The sequence below is a fragment of the Dermacentor variabilis genome, chromosome 4 (genome assembly GCF_050947875.1).
Source record: "Dermacentor variabilis isolate Ectoservices chromosome 4, ASM5094787v1, whole genome shotgun sequence".
Classification (NCBI taxonomy): Eukaryota; Metazoa; Arthropoda; class Arachnida; order Ixodida; family Ixodidae; genus Dermacentor; species Dermacentor variabilis.
The window spans coordinates 109043404-109056790 of NC_134571.1; positions in this window are offsets into that span (position 1 = coordinate 109043404).

Here is a 13387-nt window from a genome sequence, read left to right on the forward strand (position 1 = left end):
TGAGCATAAGTAAAAGCAGTTTTGCCTGGCATATGAAGTGGAGTTTTGTCTTAGTGGTGTTGCTTCAGCGCCCTTGAATCCTGAGCTTACTTTGCTGTTTTTCAATTCATCATTGCTTGGTGATGCTTCACGCAGGAGCGACGAAAGCGCACGGGCGAGCAACCATGATTCAATGTGGTCCGGAACTGCAGCCCGGAAACAGAAACAAACCAAGCGCTATACGTTAGCGGATTAGCGAACGATAGCATCCACACTCGTATGGAGCGTCATCGACAGCGTACCCTGACCCCCACTTTCCGGGTATGATAAAGCGCACGCACGCACGCATAGATATCAGACACAGCTTATTGCGATTCGTCTATTCTCGGCGAAGGTAGTGTCAATGAAGAATTCTGGAAGACAAATCAAGGCACAGGGGCAGCTTTCTGAAAGATCAGACAACCCGCCTTCGTACGGTCGCGAGGGGAGTACCACGGTAAGATTACAGACAAATAAAAATATTTTGCTAAGAGAAAGAGAGAAAGCTCTTTAGTGAAATACAGATAATTCTGCCGGCGTATAAAGTATAGGCGCCTGTGCTGCACTGTATGGGGAAGGCGACTGGGGACATGAAAAGCATAGGAGGAGCAAAACGGCAAAAAAGGAAAGGAAAGGGAAAAAAAATACAAGAAATGTGATCGTGGTAGTTACAAGTGAGACAAAAGGGATGGGTTTCCTTGTAAACATGCTAGAGTTTGTCAGTTAAGCCGATTTTGCAAGTATATGCATATAATAATGATGTTTCAGATGTAATCAAGTGTAATATCAGAACGTTTACCTATGATTGTGTTTTGTAAACTTGAGTGACCAAACGGATTCCCACACAGCTTCAGGATGACGTTAAATCGCGTAACGGTATAGTGCAGCAAGAATAGCATGGTACACTAAACAGTAACAAGTGCGTTGACGTCAGCGTTACCAAATGGGTCTATAAGATCACGAATCAACACCTTTTAAACAATCACGTTGTTAGGAAAAAAGACACGTACACATGCTTGGGTGCCATGTTTTCTGAAGATGGGACATGGACAGAGCAAATCAGCGTTTTTAACAGGGCCTGGGGAGCCCTTGGCTTTCTGCAACAAAACCGTGAAGCACATGACCAAAGAAATTAAACAAGCCGCATATCAAGCCTATGTTAGACCTATACTGGAATATGTTTCCCCTGCATGGCATCCATTTCACAAGGCACAGTCGCAAGCAAAAGTTAGGAGACCACGGCATCAGCAAAAAATTGAAAAATATTCAGGCACAGCTACGCGGTCTGGAATTGTTTTAATATATTGTATTGGTCAATCAAGCGCACGTAGGCCTGCGCGCTTGATTTTAGCGGGAATGCCCAGGCTGCGAAAAAAAAAAAGAAAATTCGCGGCCCATTTGATCCTCACTTTTTCTCGCGTCTGTGCATATTGATGATTGGGTGCGTATTCAGTCGCTCGCAGCCAGAATCGTTCTAGGGAGGCAATACCAATTTGAAAGCACCTGTGACATGAAGAGAGACCTTAAATGACCGACGCCGTAATCTAAGGCTGAGACCTGGCGGTTGCTGCGTATGGCGCGGCCGCATGGGCCCTGTGGAAAGCGACCAGCGATGAGTACAGAGTCTACGTACACCTGGGGCTCACAGCTTCGTGTGCGCTGTGTTCTCGCCGCTTCGCGTTGAGGCAAGAGGCCACACGTAAGCCAGTTCGCTCGCTGCTGCTGCCGCTGTTCCTCACAACAGCGTTTTCACAGCTAGTGTCCGCGCTCATCGAGCGAGATGTGTTTATGTTTGGCTCAGCGCGCGTGACACCACGCTCGGTACTTTAGTTAGTAAGCGAAGGTTTACGAGCTTATACGGCCGATAAAGTTACTATCCTTACTTCCTTCGTATAGCTGCCTACTAATTTGATATCTTAATCATAGGCTCCGCCTTTCGGGTGAAACTGCGACTTTTTTTCCTCTTGGGTAGTTACTGAAAGCAGGTTTCTTTTTTATGGCCGCCGCCCATGAGATTGTCTCAGCCTCTCTGACTTTACGTTTGACGTTCTTTGTTGCCATGTTGCTTATTATACCGGTCGCATACTTGCTGGTAAGCTTCCTACTTGTTTTCCTCCGTTGTGGGTCAATGCGTTTCCTGCACAAATACCTGAATACTGTCGCGACCCATTCACTTTCTTTTATGTTCCTCAGTCGTTTTTCATAATCAATTTTACTGTGCACTTTCCTAACTTCAAAACTACTCCAACCCATATCACCCTGCACAGCTTCATTTGTAGTCTTCCCGTGAGCGCGCAATGTGGGGCCCTCCTCTGACCTTTGGTTGCCATCGAGCCTTAATTGTACCCCTGACTTCAAGCAAACAACCGCATTTCCATATGGAAATCGTAGAACCGTTACACATTTCCACATACCCCGGGGCACCTCGTACCTATTGTATCCGCATGGCGCTCTGTGTTTCATTATGGCCGCATTTATCTTCCCCTTTGCCGTTATTGTTTTTCTCTGTCTTTCCATATATCTATTGCCTTCGTTTATCCATATACCACAGTATTTATGTTCTTTCACGCGAGGTATTTCCTGGCCCTGCATTTTCTTATTATTCTTTATTTTTATTTACAGTATTATCAGGGCTCCACTTTCTGTTCCCTGATGTTTTCATTAAATCCCGTTAAACCTGATTTTTAACGCTAATTTTTAATCCTAAATTCATACATTCCTGTTTACAGATATTAACCAAACAGTCCATATCACTTTGCTCGTTAGCAAGCAACACAATCTCGTCCGCATGATACAAGGCAGGAAGCTATTGTGCCCGCCTATTTGGAGTGAGATTAAACCCGATTTCTTTTAGCGCCCTTTGCATCCTCACCATCTAAAAGATAAACAGCAGTGGGGATAAAGGGCACCCCTGTCTCGGTCCCTTGGGGATATCAACTTTCTCCTTGCTCCTCATCCCTTCCCATTAGATGCAAACGGTATTCTTCAGGTAAATGTCCCTGAGAAGCTGTATACAGCGTTCCACTTCCAGAATATCCCACGAAATGTTGCGGTCTGCGTTGCCGTACATTTCGGTAATGTCTGAAGTTTAAAGCCGGCCCCCTTCGCCTCCGCAAATGCGTACGGTTCCTTAGCGCCATCTTGTGGCGCTAAGGAACCCCGCGGCACGCGCGGTGAGCGTGCTCCGCTACGATCGGTTGGACTCTTCGGCAAGCGAACAGCCAGGCCGCGGCAACGGTCACAAAACCCGGCAAGGTTCGCAAATAAAGGCTGCGCTTTCAACATTGCTAACTGCAAGGAATTATTAAATTGAATGGCATCAACAAAAAATATTAGTGGCGGCTACATCTACTCGACTGCGAACAATGTGCACGCGATTATCTTCGCGTAGAATCGCCAGTCTTCTTTAAAAACGCGATGCATGATAGCTGGGACACACCTGTATAGTCACGACATTCTCTAATTAGTTAGTGAGACAAGTTACTTATATATAATCGTTTAGCTAGTTCAGTAAGTTAGTAATTATTGGTTAGTTAGTAAGTTATATATGCTTAGATGTATTAGTTAGCTATGTGATTAGCTTAGTTGGTGAATAATTCAGTTAACTTAGATAGCTTAGTTAAATCGTTGGATAGCTTTGTTACTTTAGTTAGTTACTTATGTTTGTTAATTAGATTAGTTGTTTAAGTTTGCTATTTATAGTTCAAATTATGGGGTTTTAGGTGCCAAAACCACTTTCTGATTATGAGGCACGCCGTAGTGGAGGACTCCGGAAATTTCGACCACCTGGGGTTCTTTAACGTGCACCGAAATCTAAGTACACGGGTGTTGTCGCATTTCGTCCCCATCGAAATGCGGCCGCCGTGGCCGGGATTCGATCCCGCGACCTCGTGCCCAGCAGCCCAACACCATAGCCACTGAGCAACCACGGCGGGTGCTATTTATAGTTATACGCGTATTCGGATAGAAGGTTGACTATTTAGTCATTTAGTTGAATTTTCAGTTTGGTTCGTTAATTAGTTGTTTTCGTTCGTTGGGCTAGTTATTAGAGAGGTAATTAGTTCAATTGGTTCGGTTACTGTAGTTTGTTAGGTTAGTTATTACTTTGTTAAGGTATTTATTATTGAACTTAAATAATTATTTGGCTGTTACAATTAGCTCAGTTAGCTATTAGTTATATAATTAGTTTAAATATTAGGTTTAGTTAGGTAATGTAGTTAGATTAGTTAGTAAGCTGGTTATTAGTTTCATAATTATTTTACTTAATTACTTATTTGCTTAGCTACTGATAGTTAGAGTTGGTTAGGTCAGTTGTTTAGTTAGATTAGCCAAGTTATATCATTTAGTTTAAGTATTTAAGTTCAATATTACTGAGTTCATTAGTCTGGCTGGTTTAGTTAGCTTAGTTCGTTATTGCTTATGCGATTCGTTGAGCTAATCGGTAAGTTTAACCTTTTAAATAGTTCAGTTAGCCGCCCTTGCAACATGACCGACACGCAGGCACGTAACAAATGTTAGAGATTGTCGCTATCACGAGCATGCTGTCATATACACGGAGAGAGATGTACCGCGCAAAAACTGACGCGAGCGGCTAAAAGCAGCAATGCAGGCCAGCTACGCGTAACTATATAAAATTGCAACGTGCAATTTCTCTGTAGCCGGTTTCTAACGATGATCCAAAGTGTAATTTTTGGATTATGGACCAGGCCGCTGTTGCAAATGCAGGTGAACCTGGAAATGAAACGAAGTGCTGTTGTTTCGGAAGTGTTCGCGTTATATATAATCTTCGAACACTGTAGAGAAACGTGATGGCGGTTTGCAAATTGTGCCGACAATATTCGCGACAAAATCAATGGCCATCGACCCTCGCGCGAAAGCGGGCGTACGCACAGTACATGCCTGTGGAGCCTATTGGACGTGTGTTCCGATGCCCTTCTATACTTGGGCCAGCGTCGCGCCTACGCACAGTACATGCCTGTGGAGCCTATTGGACGTCTGTTCCGATGCCCTTCTATACTTGGGCCAGCGTCGCGCCTACGCACAGTACATGCCTGTGGAGCCTATTGGACGTCTGTTCCGATGCCCTTCTATACTTGGGCCAGCGTCGCGCCTACGCACAGTACATGCCTGTGGAGCCTATTAGACGTCTGTTCCGATGCCCTTCTATACTTGGGCCAGCGTCGCGCCTACGCACAGTACATGCCTGTGGAGCCTATTGGACGTCTGTTCCGATGCCCTTCTATACTTGGGCCAGCGTCGCGCCTACGCACAGTAAATGCCTGTGGAGCCTATTGGACGTCTGTTCCGATGCCCTTCTATACTTGGGCCAGCGCCACGGTCCGTCCACTGCGGGCACTGTATGAAGGGCTCACATAGCGTTACGTTGGAGTTTCGAAACGAGAAGAAAAGAATAATAGCCGCTAATAGAGAAGTCGCGAGCCCGCGAGGCATCGTAGATCCGCGTTCCCGATAATGCAACGCACTCGGGCGTGTCAACGGCGCTGCCACCGAGGTTCCTGGCGTGATGGTGCGCCGTTCTTCCGCACGGATGCAGACGGCATGGCGTGAAAGACAGTACCGAGTTAAATTAAGGTACCGATGTTTTATATCATGGAGGAAGAGTTAGGAGGGAGCATCGCGCAATGCGATTGAAGCCAAGAGTGGCGTCCCAATACGTGGTGAAAACCTCAGAGCACGGAGGATACATCAGAGCGCGTGGTAGAGTTTAGTACTTCCGGTTGATTTTTTTCGATGCCATTCGCATGGAGCATGGCACGCAGGAAGGAAGAAATGACAACCATTCCAGTCTGTGAAGATGGAATGGCAGCGAAAGCACTTTGCTTTTCGTTTGAGAGCTTTGGATGTCGTCAGCTTTCGTTGCCATTCCATCTTCAGAGAGTGGTCATTTGTTTGAAGTGTCTGATGATAAGAGTTGATGTGTTTGAATGGATGATATAGTAAAGACCGTGGCTGATGTTCGATTGAGGCTCTTTATTTTGTCAGGGTAGTCACAATTGCTTTATGATCACTCTGATACACACACTCAGTGGTTCGACTGTCACCCTAGAGAGGTTCTTGGCTAGAATCAAGTCAATGCACGTCCGGTGATGTGTGGTAGGTATCATGGGGTTAGAGTATCATTGCAGGCCAAACTCTTCTAACATGCGTTGCATGAACCATTTCTTCTCTGGCTTAGAAATGTCCACATTGAAGTCTCCGTTGATGATCACAAGTGTAATATCGTCCGTTCTAACCCACTGGAAATACGTAGTCATAAACTCCTTGACTTCGGACTTTGAAGTAGCAGGCAAGATGTACACCGTAGAGATAATGATTCCTTTTTCCGTTTTATAGCACAAAATGTTTATCAAAAAAGTCTCGTCGGAACTTGGCATCCGCACCTTTGAAGTCGTTAACTCGATCCATCCGGTACCTCTGCTGCCGTATTGCGTTGCGAGTCTGGCGTCGTTGCTCGCTCGGAGGTGCCCGGGCTCGCGATTGTCGTTTTCGTTCAGCATCGCGGGAATGTTCTTCGTCGATGGTCGTTTCGCGCCGGCGCCGTTTACATTCTCGTTGCTGTTCCCTCTGGCGCTCCTCGTACGCATGTTATTCTTCGGGTGTACTAACCATACGTGTCCACCTCATCGATAACGCAGCTGTTGCATGGCTCACACCCCCTCAATCAGTGGCTCATACCCCGACCCTTGTGGCACATACCCCTGTGGCACTTACCCACAGAGGTATGTGCCATTGAGCTTGGACCCTTTCTGCACTATCACCAAGATCAGCCCACATGATGATTTTTTCTGCTGTCCGACGCCGAAAAAACTACGGAAGGTTAGTCATATACAGCTTTCGCTGTAAAGGTTCCTCCATGTCGGCAAATCTCGATTCTTGCTCTGTGACCTCGACGCAAGAGGTCTCGTGTTCGGCCGGCACTGATCAAGGCACTGGCGTCACGGAGCGTTCGCTTGCCAAGGCTAGCTGCGTGACGTCGTAGCGGCGCGACTGTTGCCTCCAAAGACGGCGAAGAGGATGGGCTCACGTGCAGGTAGCGCGAGAATTGACGAGCCATGTTTTGAGGCAACAACAACAACACGCTAGCATGTTCGACCTCAGCGGCCGCGGTGTCGGCCGCTCCCGAGATCCCGCGGCACCATGGCTGGCTGGCCTACATAAAGCGTGGCTACGGCGCCTACCTCTTCGTGCCGCCTTTCACAAATTGGTGACACCGGATGACTGAGCCCAGCCATGCCAGCGTCAGTGCACCGATTGTATTAAGGCGAGTAGTGACGTGGCCTCACGTGGTCCTGCTGACGTTCCGCGATTGTAGGGTGTCCGGGAATTCCACATCGACATGCCAGACGTCTGGTTTATCCAGTTGACAGTCATTTCATTTTCAACAAGGTTCCAGGCTCCGGCTGCGTTTCAGCCTCCGGCTGCCATCCCCCGGCCTCGATGTCTATGCGGACTTACGGGCAGCCGTCCTTGCTCACTACGTCACCTTGAGCGCTCACTCTCAACAGCTTTCGCCATTTGACCCGTCGCGCCATTCCACGTCTTGGCCCACGTCGCCAGCACCTACCCTTGCCGATCGGCAGCGCATGCGCCGGCCCTAGCATCAAACCTCTAGAGTCTCCTCCTCAGCTCAAAGGCAGCTGCGCGTCGACTCTAATGAATTCACTGGGCCAAACGCGAGCGCTTTCAGCTGCTCTACGGCCCGTCGCTCTTCTTCCTTAGACGTTTACGTAAGCTGTCCGCTTTCTGTTCGGAGACTTGTACCTCACTCATCACCGATTCAGTGGCTCTCCCACCGGCTCCACTAGGCGCAGCTTTCACTCTTGCAGGCACAGCGACGCCACAAGCACAACCTTCGCGATCCTTTCAGCGACCACCGCAACCATGGTGCTATCGACATTCGAGATTTCAGCGCAAGCAGCAGCAGGAGAGCATTCCGATGCTCTGTGCTCACACTTTTCGCAGATGCATGGCCCACCGAGGTCTTATAAGAGCAGCTCTGCCATCTCACTTTCTTCTACTCGAGCATCACTTCTATTTCTACATCGTGAGTGACCAACACTTGCGGCATTTCCACGCAAGTCCCGAGCTGCCAGACGGTCTATATTTGGAGCTCGGACTTGTACAGGCTCGGGTATTGTTGCGTTTCGCCTGCGACACGTGGTTTTGCCGGCGCGACTGCGGCGGGGCGGCAGACATTTTGGCCCGATCGTCGTCGCCGCAACACTCTTCGCCAGGTGTTTCCAGGCGCGACTGCGGCGATGCGACCGCCTAGGGATCATCCTCGCATTCCAGTCATTGTGCCCGAAACAGGCGATGCCAAAGCAGGGATCTCATTCCAGTCATTGTGCCCGAAACAGGCGATGCCAAAGCAGGGATCTCGTTCCAGTCATTGTGCCCGAAACAGGCGATGCCAAAGCAGGGACCATCCTCTCATTACAGTCATTGTGTCCGACCGGCAGCGCCACGACAGGGTGCTACGAGATCGTGCTCGACATGGTGCTACGGCATCGCTACGACAGTGTGCGTCACCATTAGCCCATTGTACATTCACGTGCTCGTCTTTTGAGGGGTTCCTTCTTGCCCTCAACTGCGAGAGTATAAAAACAGCTGCCCCCGGACGCCAAAAGGGAGGGCTCCGATTTCTTCTGTTGAGTGAAGTGCTCTCCCGTCTCTCTACTTCGGTCAAACCTGACCACCAACTCTTTGCGATGTTAAAATAAACAAGTTGTTTCGTTGTTACCAGTCGACTCATGCTTTGCCGGGACCTTCGGATGCTTCCAGTTGTACCCCAGGCCGCCAGGCCAACGCTACCCTTGGGGCTTGCGACCCAGGTACAACCACGGGCGTCAGCGCCGAGTTCCCAACAGATCGTACCAGCAGTCCGATCAAAACATCTGGTGGCAGCGGTGGGATCGCCTCCGACTTCAAACAACTGTCTGCCAGCGGTGAGATCGCGACAACGGAGGCCAGCAGCGAAGAGATGCAGTTGACTGTATGCTGAGCAGCTCAACGACGATCCGGGAGCAGTGCAACGAGCCCTGTGTGACGACTGGTTGCCTGCAGCGGAACGACTGCGCGGAATTCCTGCCTGCGAGGTTTGGTGAGTGCGGGACTTTCTTCTTCTGAGCTTTGCCAGGCTTTTGTTAGTGTTAGAAACAGAGCTGGTAATTGTGGTTGTCGTTGCTGCCGGGTTAGTTTGCGGCAAGACAATAGTAAGCAGTAGAAAAAGCAGCATTCAGAGCAGCCATGGATTTGAAGTCGTTGCGCAAACCGAAATTGTTAGAGCTTGCAAGAGAGTTGGGTCTGGATGTCTCGGACAAACTCAGAAAACCAGAACTGCTAAAGGCTATTCTTGAGTTAGAGGCTGAGGATGACGAGCTGTCGGAATGCCTTGAGACTATTGAGGAGAGGTCAAAAAGACAGGAGCGCGAACTTAAAGAGCAAAAAGAGAAACAGGAGCGCGAACTTAAAGAGCAAAAAGAGAAACAGGAGCGCGAACTTAAAGAGCAGAAAGAAAAAGAAGAGCGTGACCGTCAACACGCTTTGGAAATAAAGCGTCTTGAGATAGAGATGGAACGCGCTCGTAATGGAAGTCAGGCACACGGTGCAGGAGAACGAGTATTGTTCAAAATGACTGACCTGATGCGGCCGTTTAAGCTTGGAGAGGACATTGGTTTGTTCCTGGTTAACTTTGAGCGAACGTGCGAGAAGCAGGGGTTCTCTCGGGAAACGTGGCCACAGCGCTTGCTCACTTTGTTACCCGGCGAGGCGGCCGACGTAGTCGCTCGCTTGGATAGAGAGGAGGCAGAGGATTTCGACACAGTGAAATCGAGTCTTCTAAAAAAGTACCGGCTGTCTGCGGAGGCGTTCCGTCGGAAGTTTCGGGAGAGTGAGAAAGGCAAGAGTGAGTCATATACAGAATTTGCCTACAAACTTATGTCAAACATGCAGGAGTGGCTCAAAGAAGAGAAAGCGTTTGGTGACCACGATAAAGTTCTGCAGTGTTTCGGGCTAGAACAGTTTTATAGTCGGTTACCGGAGAACGTGCGATACTGGGTCTTGGATAGGCCAGACGTTTGCACGGTGGCTAAAGCCGCTGAGCTAGCCGAGGAGTTTGTGACGCGTCGAGCTCGCGGAGCTAAGGACGGTCAAAAGGGTGAATTTGGCTCGAAGTTTGAGAGGCCGAAGTTCACACCCATAAGAGCAAAGGGGGACACGCGTAGTGCGGATGCGAGCGAAAGCAGTCCGACCAAACGTAAAGAGACGGCGGCAGCCAAACGCAGAAAGCGGTTCGAGATGAGGCGAGCGCGCTTGTGTTATACGTGCCAGAAGCCGGGTCACTTTTCGGCGCAGTGTCCGGAAACAACACCAAAAGTTGTGTTTTTTTCAATAGGCAGCACTGACGAGAACATGAAGCTTCTCGAGCCTTACATGCGAGACCTCCTCGTGAACGGGAAAGAGTGCCGAGTGCTTCGCGATTCCGCAGCTACGATGGATGTAGTTCACCCATCCTACGTAGAACCCCATATGTTCACGGGCGAGTGCGCGTGGATCAAGCAAGCCGTGGAAGCTCATAGCGTGTGTCTGCCAGTAGCAAAGGTGCTTATTGAAGGACCTTTCGGAGCGCTTGAGACAGAGGCGGCAGTGTCATCTATGCTGCCACCCCAGTACCCGTACCTATTTTCAAACAGGTCCGATCACCTCCTGCGCGAGAAGGGACTTTTGTTTGGTGAAGCTAGTGTTCAGGCCTTAACCAGATCGAAGGTTCGGGAGCTCGCTGCAAAGGCGGTAGTTGCGGGGCCGACGTTATCAAACAACGAAAAAGGGTCAGAGGCGCAGCAAGCTGATATTCAGAGCACGCCCGAACTGAATAAACTTGAGTCTGTAACGTTAAAGGCGCCAGATACTGGAGAGGAAACGCCCGACACGGGAAAGTTAGAAGAGCTATCTACTGATTTGCTCATCGCGCCTACGTCAGACGGACTTGATAGGTTGCTAAAAGTCAGCCGGTCGGCTTTGATAGCCGAGCAAAAAAAGGATGGCAGCCTGGAAAACGTGCGCTGCAATGTCAAAGAAGGTATCGCCAGGAAAACTGCGCGTTTTGTGGAAAGAGGTGGAGTCCTGTACCGGAAGTATCTAGACCGAAGAGGAGTGGAGTTCGATCAGCTGATCGTGCCTCAATGCTATCGTCAGGATCTGTTGCGCTTGTCACACGGGGGTTCGTGGTCCGGACACCTTGGAGTTAAGAAAACTAAGGACCGTCTCTTGCAAGAGTACTATTGGCCAGGGTGTTTTCGGGACGCAGACCATTTCGTGAGGACATGTGACACTTGTCAGCGGGTGGGCAAACCAGGGGACAAATCGAGGGCGCCGTTGAAATTGGTACCTATCATTACGGAGCCTTTTAGACGGCTCGTTATTGATACTGTGGGACCTCTGCCGGTAACAGCCACGGGGTACAGACACATTTTGACTGTGATCTGCCCAGCGACAAAGTTCCCTGAAGCAGTGCCGCTTAAAGAACTCAGCTCAGTTGAGATAGTCAATGCACTACTGTCCATATTTGCGCGAGTTGGTTTTCCTGCGGAAATCCAATCAGATCAGGGCACAGTGTTTACTAGCGCTTTGACGACAACTTTTCTCGAAAGGTGTGGGGTAAAGCTGCTACACAGCTCAGTGTACCACCCACAGTCGAATTCCGTTGAGAAGCTCCACTCCGTCATGAAGCGCGTGTTGAGAGCGTTGTGTTTTGAACATCGAACTGACTGGGAGCTGTGTCTGCCTGGGGTGATGTTTGCTTTAAGGACCGCGCCGCATGCGGCTACGGGGTTTTCGCCAGCTGAACTGGTGTACGGTCGCTCGCTTCGATCTCCGCTTCGCATGCTTCGAGAATCATGGGAAGGTAGGGGCGACGACCCAGTCGTGGTGGAGTACGTGCTTAAGCTCCTCGAACGCTTAAGAAGGGCACAGGAGTTGTCAGGTGAAGCAATGACAAAGGCCCAGCAGAGGGCCAAGGTTTATTATGATCGGACAGCCAGGGCCCGTCGTTTTGAGGTTGGCGATGAGGTCATGATATTGCGCACATCGCTAAACAACAAACTAGACGTGCAGTGGGAGGGCCCAGCACGAATTGTTCAGAAACTGTCGGACGTTAACTACGTGGTAAGTCTGCCAGGAAAGCGGAAAGCACAGCAAGTTTACCACTGTAATCTGCTCAAACCTTATAGACAAAGGGAAGCAGTGGTGTGCATGATGGTAAACGTTCCTGAAGAGCTTCCGGTCGAGCTTCCAGGACTAGGCTCAGTGACGAACAGGGAAGACACCGGTCAAGTCATTAGTGACCTTATCAGTAAAGCACCGCTGTCGCCCGAGCAGAAAACCGAACTACACCAGCTATTACAAGAGTTTCAAGGTCTGTTCTCTGAGAGGCCTGGTAGGACTTCTGTACTTACTCATGATATAGAACTTACCTCCACAGAGCCAGTACGATCCAAGGCGTATCGGGTGTCACCCCGCCAGAGCGATATTATGGAGGCTGAGGTAAAGAAAATGCTACAGCTCGGTGTTATTGAGGCAGGTGAGAGTGATTATACCTCCCCTTTGATTTTAGTTGAGGTACCGGGCAAGGAACCTCGTCCTTGCGTCGACTACCGCAGGCTTAATTCCATCACTAAGGATCAAATTTATCCGATCCCTAACATCGAGGAGCGCCTTGAGAAAGTTAGTAGCGCTCAGTTTATTTCCACCCTAGATCTTGTCAGGGGTTATTGGCAGGTTCCACTTACAGAAGAGGCTAGTAGGTATGCGGCGTTCATTTCACCAATGGGAACATTCCGTCCTAAAGTGTTGAGTTTTGGTTTGAAGAACGCGCCATACTGTTTTTCAAGTCTCATGGATAAAGTGTTGCGGGGACAGCAAGAATTCGCTTTACCGTATCTAGACGACGTAGCGATATTCTCCGCATCCTGGTCTGAGCATATGGCACACTTGCGGGCAGTGCTAACCCGCCTGCGCGAAGCGGGCTTGACAGTCAAGGCTCCTAAGTGCCAGTTAGCACAGGCCGAGGTTGTCTACCTTGGTCACGTGATTGGTCAGGGTCGTCGCCGCCCCTCTGAAATAAAAGTGGCCGCTGTGCGAGACTTTCCGCAACCGCGCACCAAGACCGATATTCGGTCGTTCTTGGGTGTCGCCGGCTACTATCAGAGGTACATCCCCAGGTACTCTGATATCGCGGCTCCCCTGACGGATGCTCTAAGAAAGACAGAGCCTCAAACAGTCGTCTGGGACGAGACCAAGGAAAGAGCTTTTAGCGCCCTAAAGAGTGCCCTAACAAGCCAGCCTGTGCTAC